A 17649-nucleotide genomic window follows, 5' to 3' on the forward strand; every position below is an offset into this window, starting at 1 on the left:
CCCAAGGCACATGTACATAGTTTCCTCCAAGTACCTCCTCAAAGAAAAAGTCTGAAACTGCCTTTAACTCAGGATCCCTAAAGGATGCCTTTACACCGTATTGCAAGTTCCATTATATCCTATGGAACTTGTAAAACGGCAGGCAGGATATCCGTCACGTTGTGATGGAGTAATCCCCGCCACCAAACTCGTAATGAGGCCCTTCATCTTTGAAAATTTTTATCTTTGCTTGTGTAAGTTGGATTTTTGTCATGTTGGTCTTGATTTAATCAGATAAATATTGGCTATTTTTCTAAACTGGTGTGGAGTACTTTTATGGTGTTTTCACTGTGTTACTGTTTGTGTGTGTGTGTGTACAAATACTTTACATATTGCCCCTGAGATAAGCCTGACTGCTTGTGCCAAGCTACCAAGGTGGTGAGCAGGAGTTATCTTAGTTGTGTGACTTTGTTTCCCTGACTAGAGTGAGAGTCCCTACTTGGACAGGGTGCAAATTACTGCCAACAAGAGACCCCATTTCTATCAGTCAGCATAAGTCTTTGCCATAAAGGCTCTTAGCAAATAGGGCATACAGAATAAGTGCAAGATCAAAACAATTTTGAGTCCCAAATGAGCAGCAAAATCAATAGAGGCACAGACAGTATCCCTAATAGAATCAGAAACTCTTCTGGCTCACCCCCAAAATCAGAGGTTTACGTAGGAAATCTTCTAGAAAGTACAGATTCAAACCTATCATCTTATTAGCAAATCAGAACACAGTTTTATTAAATGTCATATTGCCATCTAAGCCCTATCCCACTACGTTAATATTCTTTCTGCCCACTCTGTGCTAATGTCATTCAAAGATGGTAAGCCAAACTAGATACATGAACAAACTATTATAAATGAATAAGGCACAGTGAACTGTGGAAGACCATTGGAAAATGATGCCTATTAGGAGCCTGCAAGAAAGGTTTCATTCAGTACGGCAAGAACAAAGTCAATGGAAATAATCAACATGACTGAGCCTAACTGCGTGCTGCAGAAATAATGAATAGAGTAAAGTACAGGAGGAGGAAGATATCCATTTTGACAAAGATTGCAGATGAACCTAAATTGAGGCCTGGTTAAAATGAGTCAGGAAAACCTACTTCTACACGTCATACGAAATTTGTTTCAAAGGCAGTGGCATAATTTCCTTGTGTACATGTATACTCAAGAGGAAAATTACATTCTGCTAATTTTTTAATGATGCACAAAAATATATCACTGCTAAAAAATCTTTAACAGTTGTAACAGGCTTGTTGTTCACGTCAGAATAATGATCAAAGTTATTTATTTTAATTGAGCCACTTCCACCCACATGAATGATCAGCTATGTTGTGATGAAGCTGCTGATCTCAGATGAATCTTGCATTCCGCTCAACATTCACCACCTTTACTTTCATCAGGAATGGGTTCCTTTGTACTGAGTAAGAAGACAACTTGTTCCATCAAAGCATAGGTGTCTGGAGCTCCACTCCAGGTCTCATATCATTTGGCATTCTCAGTTCTAACTTCAAAAACAAGCACTGGCAAAGTCAATAGGTCTCATCAAGAGCTATTTTGGCTTTGCCAATGTGACCTCTGTTCAGCATAGCTAAATGATAGTGGTGTAGAGGAGATTGGTGTGGGGTAGAGTTTTGTAGAGTAGAGTGGCAAAAAGTGGAGTAGAGAGTTGTAGAGTGGAGTGGTGCACAGTGTTGTGGTGTGGCGTCGAGTAGAGAGTTGTGGAGTGGTGTAGAGTGGAGAAGAGTGTCATGGAGTATCATATAGTGAAGTGTTGTAGAGTAGCGTGTTTTAGAGTGGAGTATTGAAAAGAGGAGTATAATATAATGGAGTGATGCAGAGTTGATTGTCGTAGAGTAGAGTTTATTGTCGAGGAGTTAAGTAGAGTGTTATGGATTCAAGTGGAGTAGAGTGCCATAGAGCGGAGTGTCGTGGAGTAGAGTGAAGTAAAGTGGACTAGCGTGGAGTAGAGTGGTGTAAAGTGGAGTGGAGTAGAGTGGAGTGATGTAGGTTATTGTGGAGTGGTGTAGCGTGGGGTGGTATAGAGTTGAGTGGCATAGAGTGGAGGGGCATAGAGTGGAGGGGCATAGAGTGGAGGGGAGTAGAGTGGAGTAGAGTAGGGTAGAGTGTTGTAGAATGAGTGTTGTAGACTGGGATGGTATAGGGTGGCATAGACTAGAATGGTGTGGAGTGGAGTAGTGGAGTAGAGTTGAGTAGTGCAGTAGAGTGAAGTAGTGTGTCGTACAGTGGAGTGGAGTGGAGTGGTGTAGGGTGGAGTAAAGTGGCTTGAGGGAGATGAATAGAATGGAATATATTATCACTGAATATCATAGAGCGGAGTAACATAGAGTGGGGTAGGGTATAGTAAAGTGGAGTAGAGTTTCATAGACTGGAGTGTCCAAAGGATGGGGAAGATTAGTGTGGTGTAGATTGGAGTGGTGTAGAGTGGAGTGGAGTTGAGTGGCAGAGGACAGAGCAGAGTGGAGTGGCAGAGAGTGGAGTTGAGTATAATAGGCCTACGGTGGTATAGAGTGGAGTTGAGTGCGGTAGAGTGAAAGGGTATTGAATGGAGTGGTGTAGAGTGCAGAAGAGTGTCGTAGAGTGGAGTGGGGTGTGGTATAGTGGAGTGCAGTTGCAAAGATTGGTGGAGTGGAGTGGCAAAGAGTGGACTGGAGTGTTGTAGAGTGAAGTGGTGTACGGTGCCATAGATTGGAGTGTTGTAGAGTGGAGTAGAGTAGTGTGGTGTAGAGTGGAGTGGCGTAGAGTGAAGTGGCTTAGAATGGAGTTGAGTGGCATAGAGTGGAGTATAGTGCAGTGACATAGGCGGTCATTCTGACCGCGGCGGTCGGCGGTCGCCGCCCGCCAAGCGGTTCCCGCCGAAAGACCGCACTGTGGTCAAAAGACCGCGGCGGTCATTCCGGCTTTCCCGCTGGGCCGGCGGGCGACCGCCAGAAGACCGCCGGACGGCCCAGCGGGACAGCCCCTTCAACAATGAAGCCGGCTCGGAATGGAGCCGGCGGAGTTGAAGGGGTGCGACGGGTGCAGTGGCACCCGTCGCGATTTTCACTGTCTGCTAAGCAGACAGTGAAAATCTTTGTGGGCCCTGTTAGGGGGCCCCTGCACTGCCCATGCCAGTGGCATGGGCAGTGCAGGGGCCCCTAGGGGCCCCACGGCACCCGTTCCCGCCATCCTGGGTCTGGCGGTGGACACCGCCAGAAACAGGCTGGCGGGAAGGGGGTCGGAATCCCCATGGCGGTGCTGCAAGCAGCGCCGCCATGGCGGTTTCCCTGGGCCAGCGGGAAACCGACGGGAAACCGCCGGCTCCCCTTTTCCGACCGCGGCTTTACCGCCGCGGTCAGAATGGCCCAGGAAGCACCGCCAGCCTGTTGGCGGTGCTTCCGCCGCACTCCGCCATGGCGGTTATGGACCGCCAAGGTCAGAATGACCCCCATAGTGTGGAGTAAAGTATTGTAAGTGTACGGTGTTGGAACGCATAGTGGCATAGAGTTGAGTAGGGTATCATAGAGTGGAGTGGAATAGAGTAGAGTATGCATGGTGTGATAGTGCACTGCCCTTACAGAGAGCACATTTTCAATTAAAATTACCATTACATTTGCACTGACACACAGTATTTTTGCTAGAACTATACAAAGCACAAACAAGAATGTGTGGTAATTGCATCACCTAGTCTATTGATTTGTATTGATCATATTAAAGTATCTGTTTCTACAGATCAGAATTACAAAACATGTGCTTCATTTGGGCTTTCATTATTCTGATACATTCGGAAATATTTGCACAGCTCATTTACAGAAATTTACATTTTGTTGTGTGCTTGAAAAAACAAAAACATTTTCTTTCCCACCTTCGGATTGTCAGATGAAGCTTCTCACTTTGAAGACAGAGAAAGAAAAGTAAACACCAAGCTCACTCAGAAGACAGAGCTTGAAATTTGGCCTCTGTTTTTGAACACACAGCAAATGTGAGAAGATAACACATTTACAGAAAGCAAGTACGTGTGTAATAATACAGTAAACAGGTTGATCTCCATGGGAGGGACAAAGGCATGGTGGACAGCCTAAACCAAACACAGCAGCAAAAAGAAAGCAAGCAAATGTGAGTTACAAACCACAAAGACAATGGTAATCAACGGACAAAATTCATTCTTAGGGCAGCTTTTAGAATGTCACTAAGAGGTCTAAAGCAAACCAGAGAGCTGTGCTGTCTGGTAGGCTTCCACCTAAAAAGTACAGATAATTTCAGGCCTTAAAAGTGTAGTTTCTGAATCTACGCATTGATGTTTCTCCCTCATATTGCTCTTCTCTTTGTTTACCTGAGGTAGGTCTTGCCACATCAGCTTTATGATTTCACACAGAACATTATCAGTTTTCAGAGAATATTCTGATGTTTCGTTGGAGTCACAACACGTTAGTTTGAAAATGAACTTCGCAAGGATCAATATGAAATGTGTAAAGCCAGAGAGTCTGAGAAACATGTTACAGCTAGAGTAGCTAAAACAACACTGACATCTAGTGTTCAATATTGGTCATTACACTGAGGGGAAACTATTAAATCATTTTAGTACACTGTCGATTTTATTATTAAAAGCTGGAGTAGAAGCAGCGATTAGAGTATTATTGTTACTATGAATAATATAAAATATTGGGGGGAAAAAATACAATCGTAATAATAAGAAAAAGAATCACAACCGCAAACGTGTATCTAGCATAAATCATTGAAAGGATTATCTCTTGCTACTTAAAATGTACTCTTACTGTCGTAAATAAAATAAATTAATAAAGCCTCTCACTGTGCTAAATCATTGTGAATGGCAGGAGTCCGCAGAAGGTACTGCTGGAATTTGCGCAACTCAGAGGTTTTTCTGTCAGAATGTATAGGTAAATCTACTGAACTTATATTGACAGGCACCAGAGCCCAGAAACACATAGCAAATTATCGCTTTGTGTGGCGAGCTCTGATGTCAGCAAAACATGGACCACAAATCATAGACTCTATTGGACTCTCTGATTTTGAAAGAACTGTAGCAGACATAGACTTTTTCTCTGCAGGTATTGCTTTTCTACTGACACACACACGCACAGATATACATATTCAATGAAAAAAGCAAAGGTTACAGGGACGTTATAGATAGCAAATAGAATTTAAAAAAAAACAGAAAATCACTTTAAAAACAAACGTTATGGGGGCGTTATAGTTAGGTTTTGAACTTACACAAAACCATAGAAATTCAGCTGTTATAGTTATGATTAACTCAAGTAACTATAACTCGGGCCCTAATGTGACTGTAACTCACACCCCCTCCATGCACAGTTTTCTCATCAATAATTTTACTGCAAATGTTGAGGTGATATTATCAATGATGGCATAATAGATGTAATGACTGATGTAATACGTGGGGCAATTAGCAGTACATGGCGAGAGTGTGAGTTATAGTTACCATAGAGCAGTTGCCAGTAGGTAGTCATAGTTAGGACTTAGACAACAAGTTTTTTGTTTTGCCAATAACTTTGGTGTTGTTTGATGAATCTTCACAAAGTTTTCAAAACTTTTATGGTAATTACTTCAGCTGCGGTCTTGAAAGTTTTGTGGTGCTCCATCAAGCAGGGGCAAACAAAAAGATGGGGATCTCAAAACGCCTTTTCTCCATACATAGGGATTTTGAACATAACTACAGCCGAACCGCTATGCGGAATTACACCAAGTATGGCTGAAATCTAGATCTTGGTCCAGAAAGTTCTCTTATTGCGATTTGGTTTTAATCCATTCAGTAGTTTGGGCATTACTAAGAAAATAGAAATTTGATATCTAGGATCTTCCACAGATCTGACAGATCTCTTACTGAGATCTGATGGGTTACCAACACTTCAACCAGGAGGTGTTGGTTGCCATCTTGGGACTTGGATTCAGCTGAGTCAGAAAAAAAGTAAAATAAGAAGAGATGGGGGCAGGGTAAGAATACTTTGACCCCTATGTCTGGTGATGGGGTCCCCTGGGAACCCAGCAGAGCTAAAAAGCATTTTTGGTAATTCTTGCTGTGAAAATCACAGAGGACCAGAGAATCTCTGCATTTTTAAAAAAAATAAAGTGTGGTTTCCTGCACTTGTTTAAACATCACCCCAGATGGGCCAGGTTCTGAATGTATACTAAAATGATAATAATGGAAAGGGGACCCACGCAGTCCCCTCTCATGGTTGGTTTTTGGTCCTGGGAACCACCACCTCCCCGGACAGGCCAATGTTCATTGAGGTGGAGATGGGTCGAGTTCCCCCCCTGCCAAGGCCATTCACGGCCTTTGGGAGCATCACATCCCCAGGCCCCTCAAGTTGATTTATAGATAAGCAATGTTTCAGGATCCATGCCCACATGGTTTGGTCATTGAAAGGTAATCCCTGCCATTTTTTACTAATAAATCAAGACTACAATTAGGAACTGGATGAGATCTAGCTGAGTGGAGATTTGAGCTACAGATGCCTGGTATCTAAAAAAGACTTTTGATCCATCTTAACAGATATATTGCCTCCATACCATCAGGTATGACAATTTCCTTGTACTGGGAGAAATCAGCTTCCATTATGAACACATCTCCCTCCTTTCCTTACCTCTCTTGGCTTTGGGGTATTTGAGTCTCCTCTTGTTCCTTGGAGTCCTTAATGCCTGGAAAGCCCCTTGTGATGAAAGTGTCACATATGAACAGACATAACAACATAACATCCCATAACATATGAATCAACTAATGCCTTTGCTCTGCATCACAGCATGAATATGTATTCAGAATACCATATGCTTGTGGTACATTGGGAATCTCTACAGCTAAAGAGGCTACACTTTCTTCGTTAAAAAACTTTCATGACCAATTGTAAGAAAATGGGTTGTTTGCAGATGCCCCCAACTTTTTGACCCCCATTTAGACTACTTAATGCTGTTGTTTTTGATCTGAAGGTGCACTGAGGCCTGCTGATTAGACCCCAGTGCCATTGCCCCTTCCTTTAAATTGTACTGTGAATAGTAAACCCAACTGGCAAGGAGCAAGGACTTTACCACCCCTGTAGGGCCCTAGTACGTGATACCAGTGGTACCCAGGACAGGGATGGTAAAGGGGTCACCAGAGTTGCAGCACTGATTGTGCCACCTAGCTGACCCAAGTAAAAGCAAAATCTGCTGAGCTGCCATGTCAGCCTGCACAAGCAGCTTGTCGGCCTGAGTGTGACTCTGCAAACAGAGTCCATTCACTGCCCATAGAACAGGTCAGTCATCCCTAAGGTAGGCCTCCTAAAGCACAGAAGGCAGGGTGCACTGTGTTGTGAGTGTGGACAGATATACGCAAGCATATTTAACCCGGTGATAGCATTTAAAACTTAATGCTACCACAAGTGGCCAGTGGTCCATAGGATAACATGGGCTGGCACCCGGGCAAACCCAGATGTCCAGTTCCATGATGACCCAACGAATTTCCCCCATGTTTGATTTCAAACACCATACGTTTTAAAGCTGAACATGTATCTCATGCCCAGAGATAGGCAGAATGTACCCTGGTGAATCCTCAGATGAAGCCCACCAAGTTGCTAGCTTTCTCTTGCCTTGGTGGGCTCTCCTGAGTCGTTTGCCACCAAGACAAGACTCTGCCCCATACTGGTTGTGCTAGCACTTCCCCCACGATTGAGACAAAGGACCTGGCCAGGGAGGAGGTCAGACCTCGGCCCTCCCAGGATGGCTAGTGTTTACAGTGATCAAGGACGTGAATCTCAAAGGCTTTCATCGCCCTTGATATGGAATCCCTTGTCCCCCCACTGGAGGACAAAGCCCTTCCCGCCCTGTCCAGGCAGGAAAATTAGTTATTCAGGAGGCGTACACCTTCAAGAGCCTAGCCACACCTTTAGGAGGGCTAGGAGGTCTGTGCAGCCAAGGAACGTTTCTACCATGTTGACAAACCTTGGAATTAGGGGGTTCTGGGTAGAAAAATGACATACTCCCAAAGAAAGTCGTCACATCAGGGGTGGACTATTCCCAGGTGCCAGTAGCCCTTTGGCAACTGTCTCCCACACCATAGGATTTAAGGGACTCCTCTGGCACCAGACTTCATTTCCGACTTTGAATCCAAGAAGTGGCACAGAGAAGACGCTGTCACAGTCAACAGGACTTTGGACTCCGCCACAATGCAAAGAGAGGACACTTAAGTGCCCTGAGGAGACCATATACTGGAACTGTTCAACCTGTGCCTGTGGCAAAAGCTCATTGTCCCCAGCAAGAGGGACTCCAGTGGATGCCAGAAGCTGAAGCAGCCTCTCCTGACTGGTGGAACCAGTCACCTGTACCTTGCAGAAGAATCATTGTGTTGTGTCACAAGAAGAGCAACCCGTTCGACCTCTTTTGAGAGAGCCCAAAGAAAATTGGTGACCTTCACCATGGGAGTTGTAGTGAGGCTCACATCAAGTTTCAAGCCACTACACCACTCATGTCGACCTCCAGCCTATGAAGTACCCTGGATTACTTTTGCCACTGCCAGGGCTTGTTGGTCACCAGCCCGGTAACTTACCCATCCTCGGGCATTACCAACTCCAGAGCAATTCCCATCGATAGTGGCCAATATTGGCAATGGCCCCACTGCTGAGGTCCTACATCCTGAAGAAGGCGACTTCGACTAAGGGGCAAAGCATCTGTGGAACAACCCTCCCGTGATTGACAGCTGCAAGGCCATGTCTGCACCCAGAGCTGCCAGACGTGGTGGCAGAGTGCCAGTTGTGGGGTCCAAGCCCTTCGACCACAAAGGACTCTATTCTCAAAGGTAGAGTGCAACTTAATCTCCAAGTGTGGTTTTGCAGAGTGCTGCATCTTTCATTGACAGCACTCGCAGTTCCTGGTCTTTTCAAAGGACAGCAAGGCTACCTCTGCACCCAGACTCCCTGGGCAAGGTAAAAAGGTATTGTCTATAGAAACGTGGTCTAGAGACCCCTCAGACCTTAACTCTAAGTGGGATTCACAGAACTCATGCCGCAAGTGACCGACTGTGCACTGTGCTTTCCCCCATTGGCTTCAATGGTATTTGTTTGACAACTAAAAGTGAATCTATTTTTAAATTATTTAAAAATTCACAACACAGGTTGTATGTAAGAATCAAGGTTCGTTTTGGTGTCTAAATTAGATTAAAAATCTGCTTTATTATTGTAAATTGGTTGCAAATTTCTTTAGAGTCTTGTCAATTATTTATAATTGATATTGGTATAATGAAATGCTTTGCACATGTTCCTCTAAATAGCCTGATTGTTCTATGCCACTCTACCAGGACTGAGCTAAGGTTTACTGGTGTGAAACCGAGGTCCACGTCTGCATAATGTGTTAGTATTACATGGTAGGACCCCCCCAGCAATACCACATAATACTGCCACCTTGCTACACCAGTTGATTCAAATTCTTTAAGAATTTAACTAAAAGATAACATGGAATAGCTACAAAAAGCGAAATTAATTGCGGTATCATTGTCATACATCATAGATCACAACTAATGCCAAATGCTTGTAGTCTAATTAAAAGCGCCGGTCTAAAATATACACCCTACCATCATGTTGATTTATAGCTAAGCAATGTTTCAGGATCAATGCCCTCATGGTTTGGACAGGAAAAGGAAATCCTTGTCATTTGTGACTAATAAATCAAGGCTAAAATTTGGAAGAGGATGAGATCTAACTGGATTTCAAAAAGGTTATTACTGTCGCAGTGGACAGAACTTGATAAAGAACTGAAGGTGACTGTGGACAAAGCACACACATATATCTGGAGTTCACTCTGAGGGCCGGAGAATAACGACTTAATAGCCACCTGAGCAAGAACTGGGAAGAAGTGTAAACAATGAGAAGGGATGTACAAAACTCAGATAGTGCAAAAGAACGGGCAACAATATGTAAAGCAGCCAAGTGCAAATGTATGTTTTGGTGGACGAATAAAGGCTATGGGTAAGGCCTTATTCATGTGATTTAAAAAACAAAAACAGTTAAACAGTTTTCTTTTGTGTTCTTTACCTTGCACCAAGTGTTCAAGATGATTTGTAGAATTAATTATAAAAAAGTTGGGCACATCTTTCATATAAAACTTGTCCCAATGATTTATATCTACGTGTTGAAATGAACGAAATGGCAGTACATTCCAAGCTCACTCGATATATTTGTTTTTATTTTTGTCAACTGAACCAGTGTGTCATTATTCTGTTGCCGCTTAACATTTGCAGTGACTCATTTGCTTTTCTGGTAAAATACACTTTTCTCTGACCCTCGAATACAAAACGTTCTCCAGAATACCTCGAGGAAATAACATGCATTACGAACCAGGCTCATGTTTAACGGTTCTTAAAATATATGTGGACTCTTCAGTGGATCTTTCTCTCTCTGTCACTCCAACACACCATCCTTGCTATAAAAGCTTTTACGAGCGCTGCTCATGTTCTCAATGAATATCCATGGTAACACAACCAGTGCGTGGTGGGAATGGTACCAGCCTCTGCTGGCCAGTGTCTGATGTTGACGACGTAAACTGCACTCAGAGAACTGAGGGTATAGAGACGACTCGCACTGGGACTCAGTGGATTATTGGGAATCTGTACAACACTCACTAGCTTGTCCGTCGTTGATTTCTACAAAGGTTTCTCTCTCACAGACCTCATTGGATCTGGTGAGCTCGATCATTGATTTCTGGACCCTCAGTGTGGGTTATTATTCTATCTTGCTGTCTGCCCGAGAAAGGCGTGTTACATTTAAATAAGAGGTACTAGTGTCGGCTACGTAAAATGTGCCTCTAGGCAGTCGTTCATTCTCACAGTTAAATAGTCTTTTTTTCAGACAACCCACGTCCCAGCAGAAACAGATGACTTTGTTGGAGATTCGTCCACTATGATTTTCCGTTGTGCAGGATTCCCAGGTCACCTGGCCACCATTTTTGGGAAAAAAAAACGTCTACAAACTGCAAGGTTTATCAGATTTCGGGATGAAAGCAGTAGTTAGGAATATAATTTTCAATTTTCGGATGCCTAAAAGCTGCCCGACATAAATTAGTTATTATGTTTCCTGAAACACCAATTGCTTTGAGGCGCAATAATTCATGTTTTCATCAGGCTCTCAGTAACTGTGTTCCCAAAAGAGTTATGTTGTTCGTGTGGAAGCTGTCAGATATCGACTAGCCAAGGATAGGATTTGTTTGCTAATTTTACTTCATTGTAATTTAAGAAAAAATTAAAAAAAACCGTAAAGTGATTTTCGTATCCTAATCTGCAGCCCGTACTACATTCAAATTAAATTAATCGAGGTTAATGAAGGACGTTCCCACTTCGTTCAAAATAGCTCCAGAAAAGTAATGCAGCTGTTGTTTTGACAATTAATATTGTCCTTCTCATCTTCACTAACGGATTTTCATATTAACTTAACTTTGGCAAAGGATGATAATATCTATGTTATATGTAGCAAACGAGAGAACACTTCTGCGGTTTCTGTGCTTTGTAAAAAAAACAAAGGCCCTGATTACAAGTATAGGTGCAATGTATCGCACTTGGTAAATAACATTTCCTGTGATGCATCCCATGTAATTTATTTTAGAGAAAATCATATAACATGTTTACATGTACTACAGTCTGTTTTCTGCAACCCATTAAGCTATGCGTCTGGATGTTGGCGAACATTAAATTCATATGTCACTTTGCAAAAACAAAGCTAAAAAGACTGCATGTAGGAGGCTGGCCTGGCTTGTAGTGAGTACCAAGGGGTACTTACACCTTGCACCAGGTCCAGGTATCCCTTATTAGTGTAGAGGGGTGTCTAGCAGCTTAGGCTGATAGAAAAGGTAGCTTAGCAGAGCAGCTTAGGCTGAACTAGGAGACGAGTGAAGCTCCTACAGTACCAATAGTGTCATATGCACAATATCATAAGAAAACACAATACACAGATATACTAAAAATAAAGGTACTTTGGGCCATATTTATACTTTTCGACGCAGTTGTGCGTCAAAAAATGTAACGCCGTCAAAATAAATGACACACACCAGGCAGCGCCGGCGTAGGGGAAAATGGAGCTTGGGCGTCAAAAAATGGGGCAAGTCAGGCTGAGGCAAAATTATCGCCTCAACCCGATTTGCGCCATTTTTTTTTGACGCCCAGACGCCATTAACATGACTCCTGTCTTAGCAAAGACAGGAGTCATGCCCCCTTGCCCAATGGCCATGCCCAGGGGACTTTTGTCCCCTGGGCATGGTCATTGGGCATAGTGGTATGTAGGGGGGCCCAAATCAGGCCCCCCTATGCCACAAAAAAAAAAATAATACTTACCAGCACTTACCTTAATGTCCCAGGGGTGGGTCCCTCCATCCTTGGGCGTCCTCCTGGGGTGGGCAAGGGTGGCAGGGGGTGTCCCTGGGGGCATGGGAGGGCACCTGTGGGCTCCTTCCGAGCCCACAGGTCCCTTAACGCCTGCCCTGAGCAGGTGTTAAAAAATGATGCTAACGCGGGTAGACGTCATTTTTTTTGACCCGCCCACTCCCGTGCGTCATTTTTGCATGGGAGTGTAAATAAGGCGCACAGGCCTGGGGGTCATTTTTTAGACGGGAACGCCTACCTTGCATATCATTAACGCAAGGTAGGTGTCCACGCTAAAAAATGACGCCTAAGTATAAATATGGAGTTCGTTTTGCGTCGAATTTGCGTAAAAAAAAACGACGCAAATCCGGCGCAAACAGAGTATAAATATGGCCCTTTATTTTTATGACAATATGCCAAAGTATCTCAGTGAGTACCCTCAGTATGAGGATAGCAAATATACGCAAGATATATGTACACAATACCAAAATATGCAGTAATAGCAATAGAAAACAGCGCAAACAATGTATAGTCACAATAGAATGCAATGGGGGCACATAGGGATAGGGGATAGGGGCAACACAAACCATATACTCTAGAAGTGGAATGCGAACCACGAATGGACCCCAAACATATGTGACCTTGTAGAGGGTCGCTAAGACTGTAAGAAAACAGTGAGGGTTAGAAAAATAGCCCACCCCAAGACTCTGAAAAGTGGGTGCAAAGTGCACCTAAGTTCCCCAAAGAGCACAGAAGTCTTGATAGGGGAATTCTGCAAGGAAGACCAACACCAGCAATGCAACAACAATGGATTTCCTGACGAGAGTACCTGTGAAACAAGGGGACCAAGTCCAAAAGTCACGATCAAGTCGAGAGTGGGCAGATGCCCAGGAAATGCCAGCTGTGGGTGCAAAGAAGCTGCCACTGGATGGTAGAAGCTGTGGATTCTGCAAGAACGACAAGGGCTAGATACTTCCCCTTTGGAGGATGGATGTCCCACTTCGTGAAGAGCCGTGCAGAGGCATTTCCGTGCGGAAAGACCGCAAACAAGCCTTGCTAGCTGCAAGGGTTGCAGTTAGGGTTTTTGGATGCTGCTGTGGCCCAGAAGGGACCAGGATGTCACCAATTGCGTGAGGAGACAGAGGGGGCGTCCAGCAAGAAAGAGAGCCCACTCAGAAGCAAGCAGCACCCGCAAAAGTGCCAGAACAGGCACTACAAAGAAGAGTGAACCGGAGCTCACCCGAAGTCACAAAGGAAGGTCCCACGACGCCGGAGGACAACTCAGGAGGTCGTGCACTGCAGGTTAGAGTGCCGGGGACCCAGGCTTGGCTGTGCACAAAGGAAATCCTGGAAGAGTGCACAGGAGCCGGAGCAGCTGCAAAACACGCGTTTCCCAGCAATGCAGTCTAGCGTGGGGAGGCAAGGACTTACCTCCACCAAACTTGGACTGAAGAGTCACTGGACTGTGGGAGTCACTTGGACAGAGTTGCTGAGTTCAAGGGACCTCGCTCGTTGTGCTGAGAGGAGACCCAGAGGACCGGTGATGCAGTTCTTTGGTGCCTGTGGTTTGCAGGGGGAAGATTCCGTTGACCCACGGGAGATTTCTTCAGAGCTTCTAGTGCAGAGAGGAGGCAGACTACCCCCACAGAATGCACCACCAGGAAAACAGTCGAGACGGCGGTAGATTCAGCGTTACAAGGTCGCAGTAGCCGTCTTTGCTACTTTGTTGCAGTTTTGCAGGCTTCCAGCCCGGTCAGCAGTCGATTCCTTGGCAGAAGGTGAAGAGAGAGATGCAGAGGAACTCTGATGAGCTCTTGCATTCGTTATCCAAAGAATTCCCTAAAGCAGAGACCCTAAATAGCCAGAAAAGGAGGTTTGGCTACTTAGGTGAGAGGATAGGCTAGCAACACCTGAAGGAGCCTATCAGAAGGAGTCTCTGACGTCACCTGCTGGCACTGGCCACTCAGAGTAGTCCAGTGTGCCAGCAGCACCTCTGTTTCCAAGATGGCAGAGGTCTGGAGCACACTGGAGGAGCTCTGGGCACCTCCCAGGGGAGGTGCAGGTCAGGGGAGTGGTCACTCCCCTTTCCTTTGTCCAGTTTTGCGCCAGAGCAGGGCTGGGGGATCCCTGAACCGGTGTAGACTGGCTTATGCAGAAATGGGCACCATCTGTGCCCATGAAAGCATTTCCAGAGGCTGGGGGAGGCTACTCCTCCCCAGCCCTAACACCTTTTTCCAAAGGGAGAGGGTGTAACACCCTCTCTCTGATGAAGTCCTTTGTTCTGCCTTCCTGGGCCAAGCCTGGCTGGACCCCAGGAGGGCAGAAACCTGTCTGAGGTGTTGGCAGCAGCAGCAGCTGCAGTGAAACCCCGGGAAAGGTAGTTTTGCAGTACCCGGGCCTGTGCTAGAGACTCTGGCGGGATCACGGAATTGTCTCCCCAATGCCAGAATATTATTGGGGTGACAATTCCATGATCTTAGACATGTTACATGGCCATGTTCGAAGTTACCAATGTGACGCTATACATATGTCGTGACATATGTATAGTGCACGTGTGTAATGGTGTCCCCGCACTCACAGAGTACGGGAATTTGCCCTGAACAATGTGGGAGCACCTTGGCTAGTGCCAGGGTGCCCACACACTAAGGGGGTGATTCTGACCCCGGCGGTCTTAGACCGCCGGGGCCAGGGTGGGCGGGAGCACCGCCGACAGGCCGGCGGTGCCCCGCAGGGCATTCTGACCGCGGCGGTAAAGCCGCGGTCAGACCGGCAACACTGGCGGTCTCCCGCCAGTGTGCCGCCGCCCGTATGAATCCTCCAAGGCGGCGCAGCTTGCTGCGCCGCCGAGGGGATTCCGACCCCCCCTACCGCCATCCAGTTCCCGGCGGTCCGCCCGCCGGGAACCGGATGGCGGTAGGGGGGGTCGCGGGGCCCCTGGGGGCCCCTGCAGTGCCCATGCCACTGGCATGGGCACTGCAGGGGCCCCTGTAAGAGGGCCCCTACGAGTATTTCACTGTCTGCTTGGCAGACAGTGAAATACGCGACGGGTGCAACAGCGCCCGTCGCACCTTCCCACTCCGCCGGCTCGATTACGAGCCGGCTTCATCGTGGGAAGGACGGTTTCCCCTGGGCTGGCGGGTGGCCTTTTGGAGGCCGCCCGCCAGCCCAGGGGAAACCTTAAAATACCCACCGCGGTCTTCCGACCGCGGTACGGTATTTTGGCGGCTCCCGCCGGGCGCGCGGTGACCGCGCCCAGCGGGAGTCAGAATGACCCCCTAAGTAACTTAGCACCCAACCTTTACCAGGTAAAGGTTAGACATATAGGTGACTTATAAGTTACTTAAGTGCAGTGGTAAATGGCTGTGAAATAACGTGGACGTTATTTCACTCAGGCTGCAATGGCAGGCCTGTGTAAGAATTGTCAGAGCTCCCTATGGGTGGCAAAAGAAATGCTGCAGCCCATAAGGATCTCCTGGAACCCCAATACCCTGGGTACCTCAGTACTATATACTGGGGAATTATAAGGGTGTTCCAGTATGCCAATGTACATTGGTGAAATTGGTCACTAGCCTGTTAGTGACAATTTGGAAAGAAATGAGAGAGCATAACCACTGAGGTTCTGGTTAGCAGAGCCTCAGTGAGACAGTTAGGCACCACACAGGGAACACATACATATAGGTTACAAACTTATGAGCAATGGGGTCCTGACTAGCAGGGTCCCAGTGACACATAACAAACATACTGAAAACATAGGGTTTTCACTATGAGCACTGGGCCCTGGCTACCAGGATCCCAGTGAGACAGTGAAAACACCCTGACATACACTCACAAACAGGCCAAAAGTGGGGGTAACAAGGCTAGAAAGAGGCTACTTTCTCACACAACCCCCCCCCCCCCCCAAACGAAGGACAATAAGGCTAACCTTGGCCAGTTGAGACTTTATTGTCTAAGTGGTGATAAGTAGAGAGTAGCTCTGCAATAGACTGGTTACTCCCTTTATCATCCACTATATGGTTACCTCCCTGTGGGGATGTAAACCACCCTGTTTGAAGTTTTTTAGCTAAGCAACAATGTGAAGATATATTTTCAGAGTTTCTATCAGTAAGTTTTAGTTTAGAGCAGTGGAAATTGTCCACTGAACCTATTTCTAGTGATGAGAATGCCAGACAGGGATGCTGTCTCAGTAAAGCCATAGCTGGGCAAAAACTTTGTCCATATGGCTGTAAGAGAGAACAGGGATGCTGTTTCTCTTTAGTTGGAGCAGGGCAGGGATGCTGTCCTATGAGCTCCACACTAGGGCAGGGATGCTGTCCTAAGTGTTGTGAGGCAGTGCAGGGTTTCTGCACTAAAGTTTCTCTGGGAGGGTTGGAGGGATGCTCCATGTTAACTAAAATGGTGCTCTATTTGTCACCAATGTTAGTTATCCCACAGAGAGGTACTTCCACCTCAGGGAGTACAGCTATGCCAGCTGATGATTCCCTTGGAACAGGTGCCACCCCAGGAGAGGTTTCTCCCACCACAGGAATGGTATCCTGAATGGCAGGGTGGTTAGGGGATACAGTGATACCCCTTTTACCTGTTGTTGGAGAGGGATCCTGAGTTTTCAGGCCTTCTCTCCTTTGCTTTTTCATTTCAGTAGAAATGAGAGGGAACAATTCCTCAGGGATACCCAGCATGGCTGCATGGGTATAAAACTCTACATCAGCCCAACCTGAGGCCTCTAGGTCATTACCTAAGAGACAATCTACAGGTAAGCTAGGTGATACTACCACCTGCTTAGGGCCAGTAACTCCACCCCAACTAAGCTGAACTATAGCTAAGGGAAGAAACTTAGTGGAGTTATGGACATTAATGATCTTATACTGTTGTCCAATGATGTATTGTTCAGGAGCCACAAGGTTTTCAGTTACCAAAGTGATACTGGCACATGTGTCCCTGTAGGCCTGGGCCTCAACACCATTTATTGAAAGTGTCTGCCTGTACTTATCCATTGTAAGGGGACAAGCAGCCAGTGTGGCAAGGCCAATGCCACTAGGTGTGACAGAAACTGTCTTGGGACTGACTACCCCAGTTTCTATGATGGACCCATAAGTGAATACAACTACACCTTTAACTTGACTGTTGCCAGCAGTCCCACCACTAGTACCACTACTGCTAGGGGCACTAGAGCTTGATGTATTAGTGGTGGTAGGCTCAGGAGGTTTACCTGGACAGGACTTATCCCCTGGCCTATGGCCTCTGTTTTTACACACAAAGCACCAAGGCTTTTTAAT

This window comes from Pleurodeles waltl, chromosome 3_1 (assembly GCF_031143425.1).
Source record: "Pleurodeles waltl isolate 20211129_DDA chromosome 3_1, aPleWal1.hap1.20221129, whole genome shotgun sequence".
Lineage (NCBI taxonomy): Eukaryota > Metazoa > Chordata > Amphibia > Caudata > Salamandridae > Pleurodeles > Pleurodeles waltl.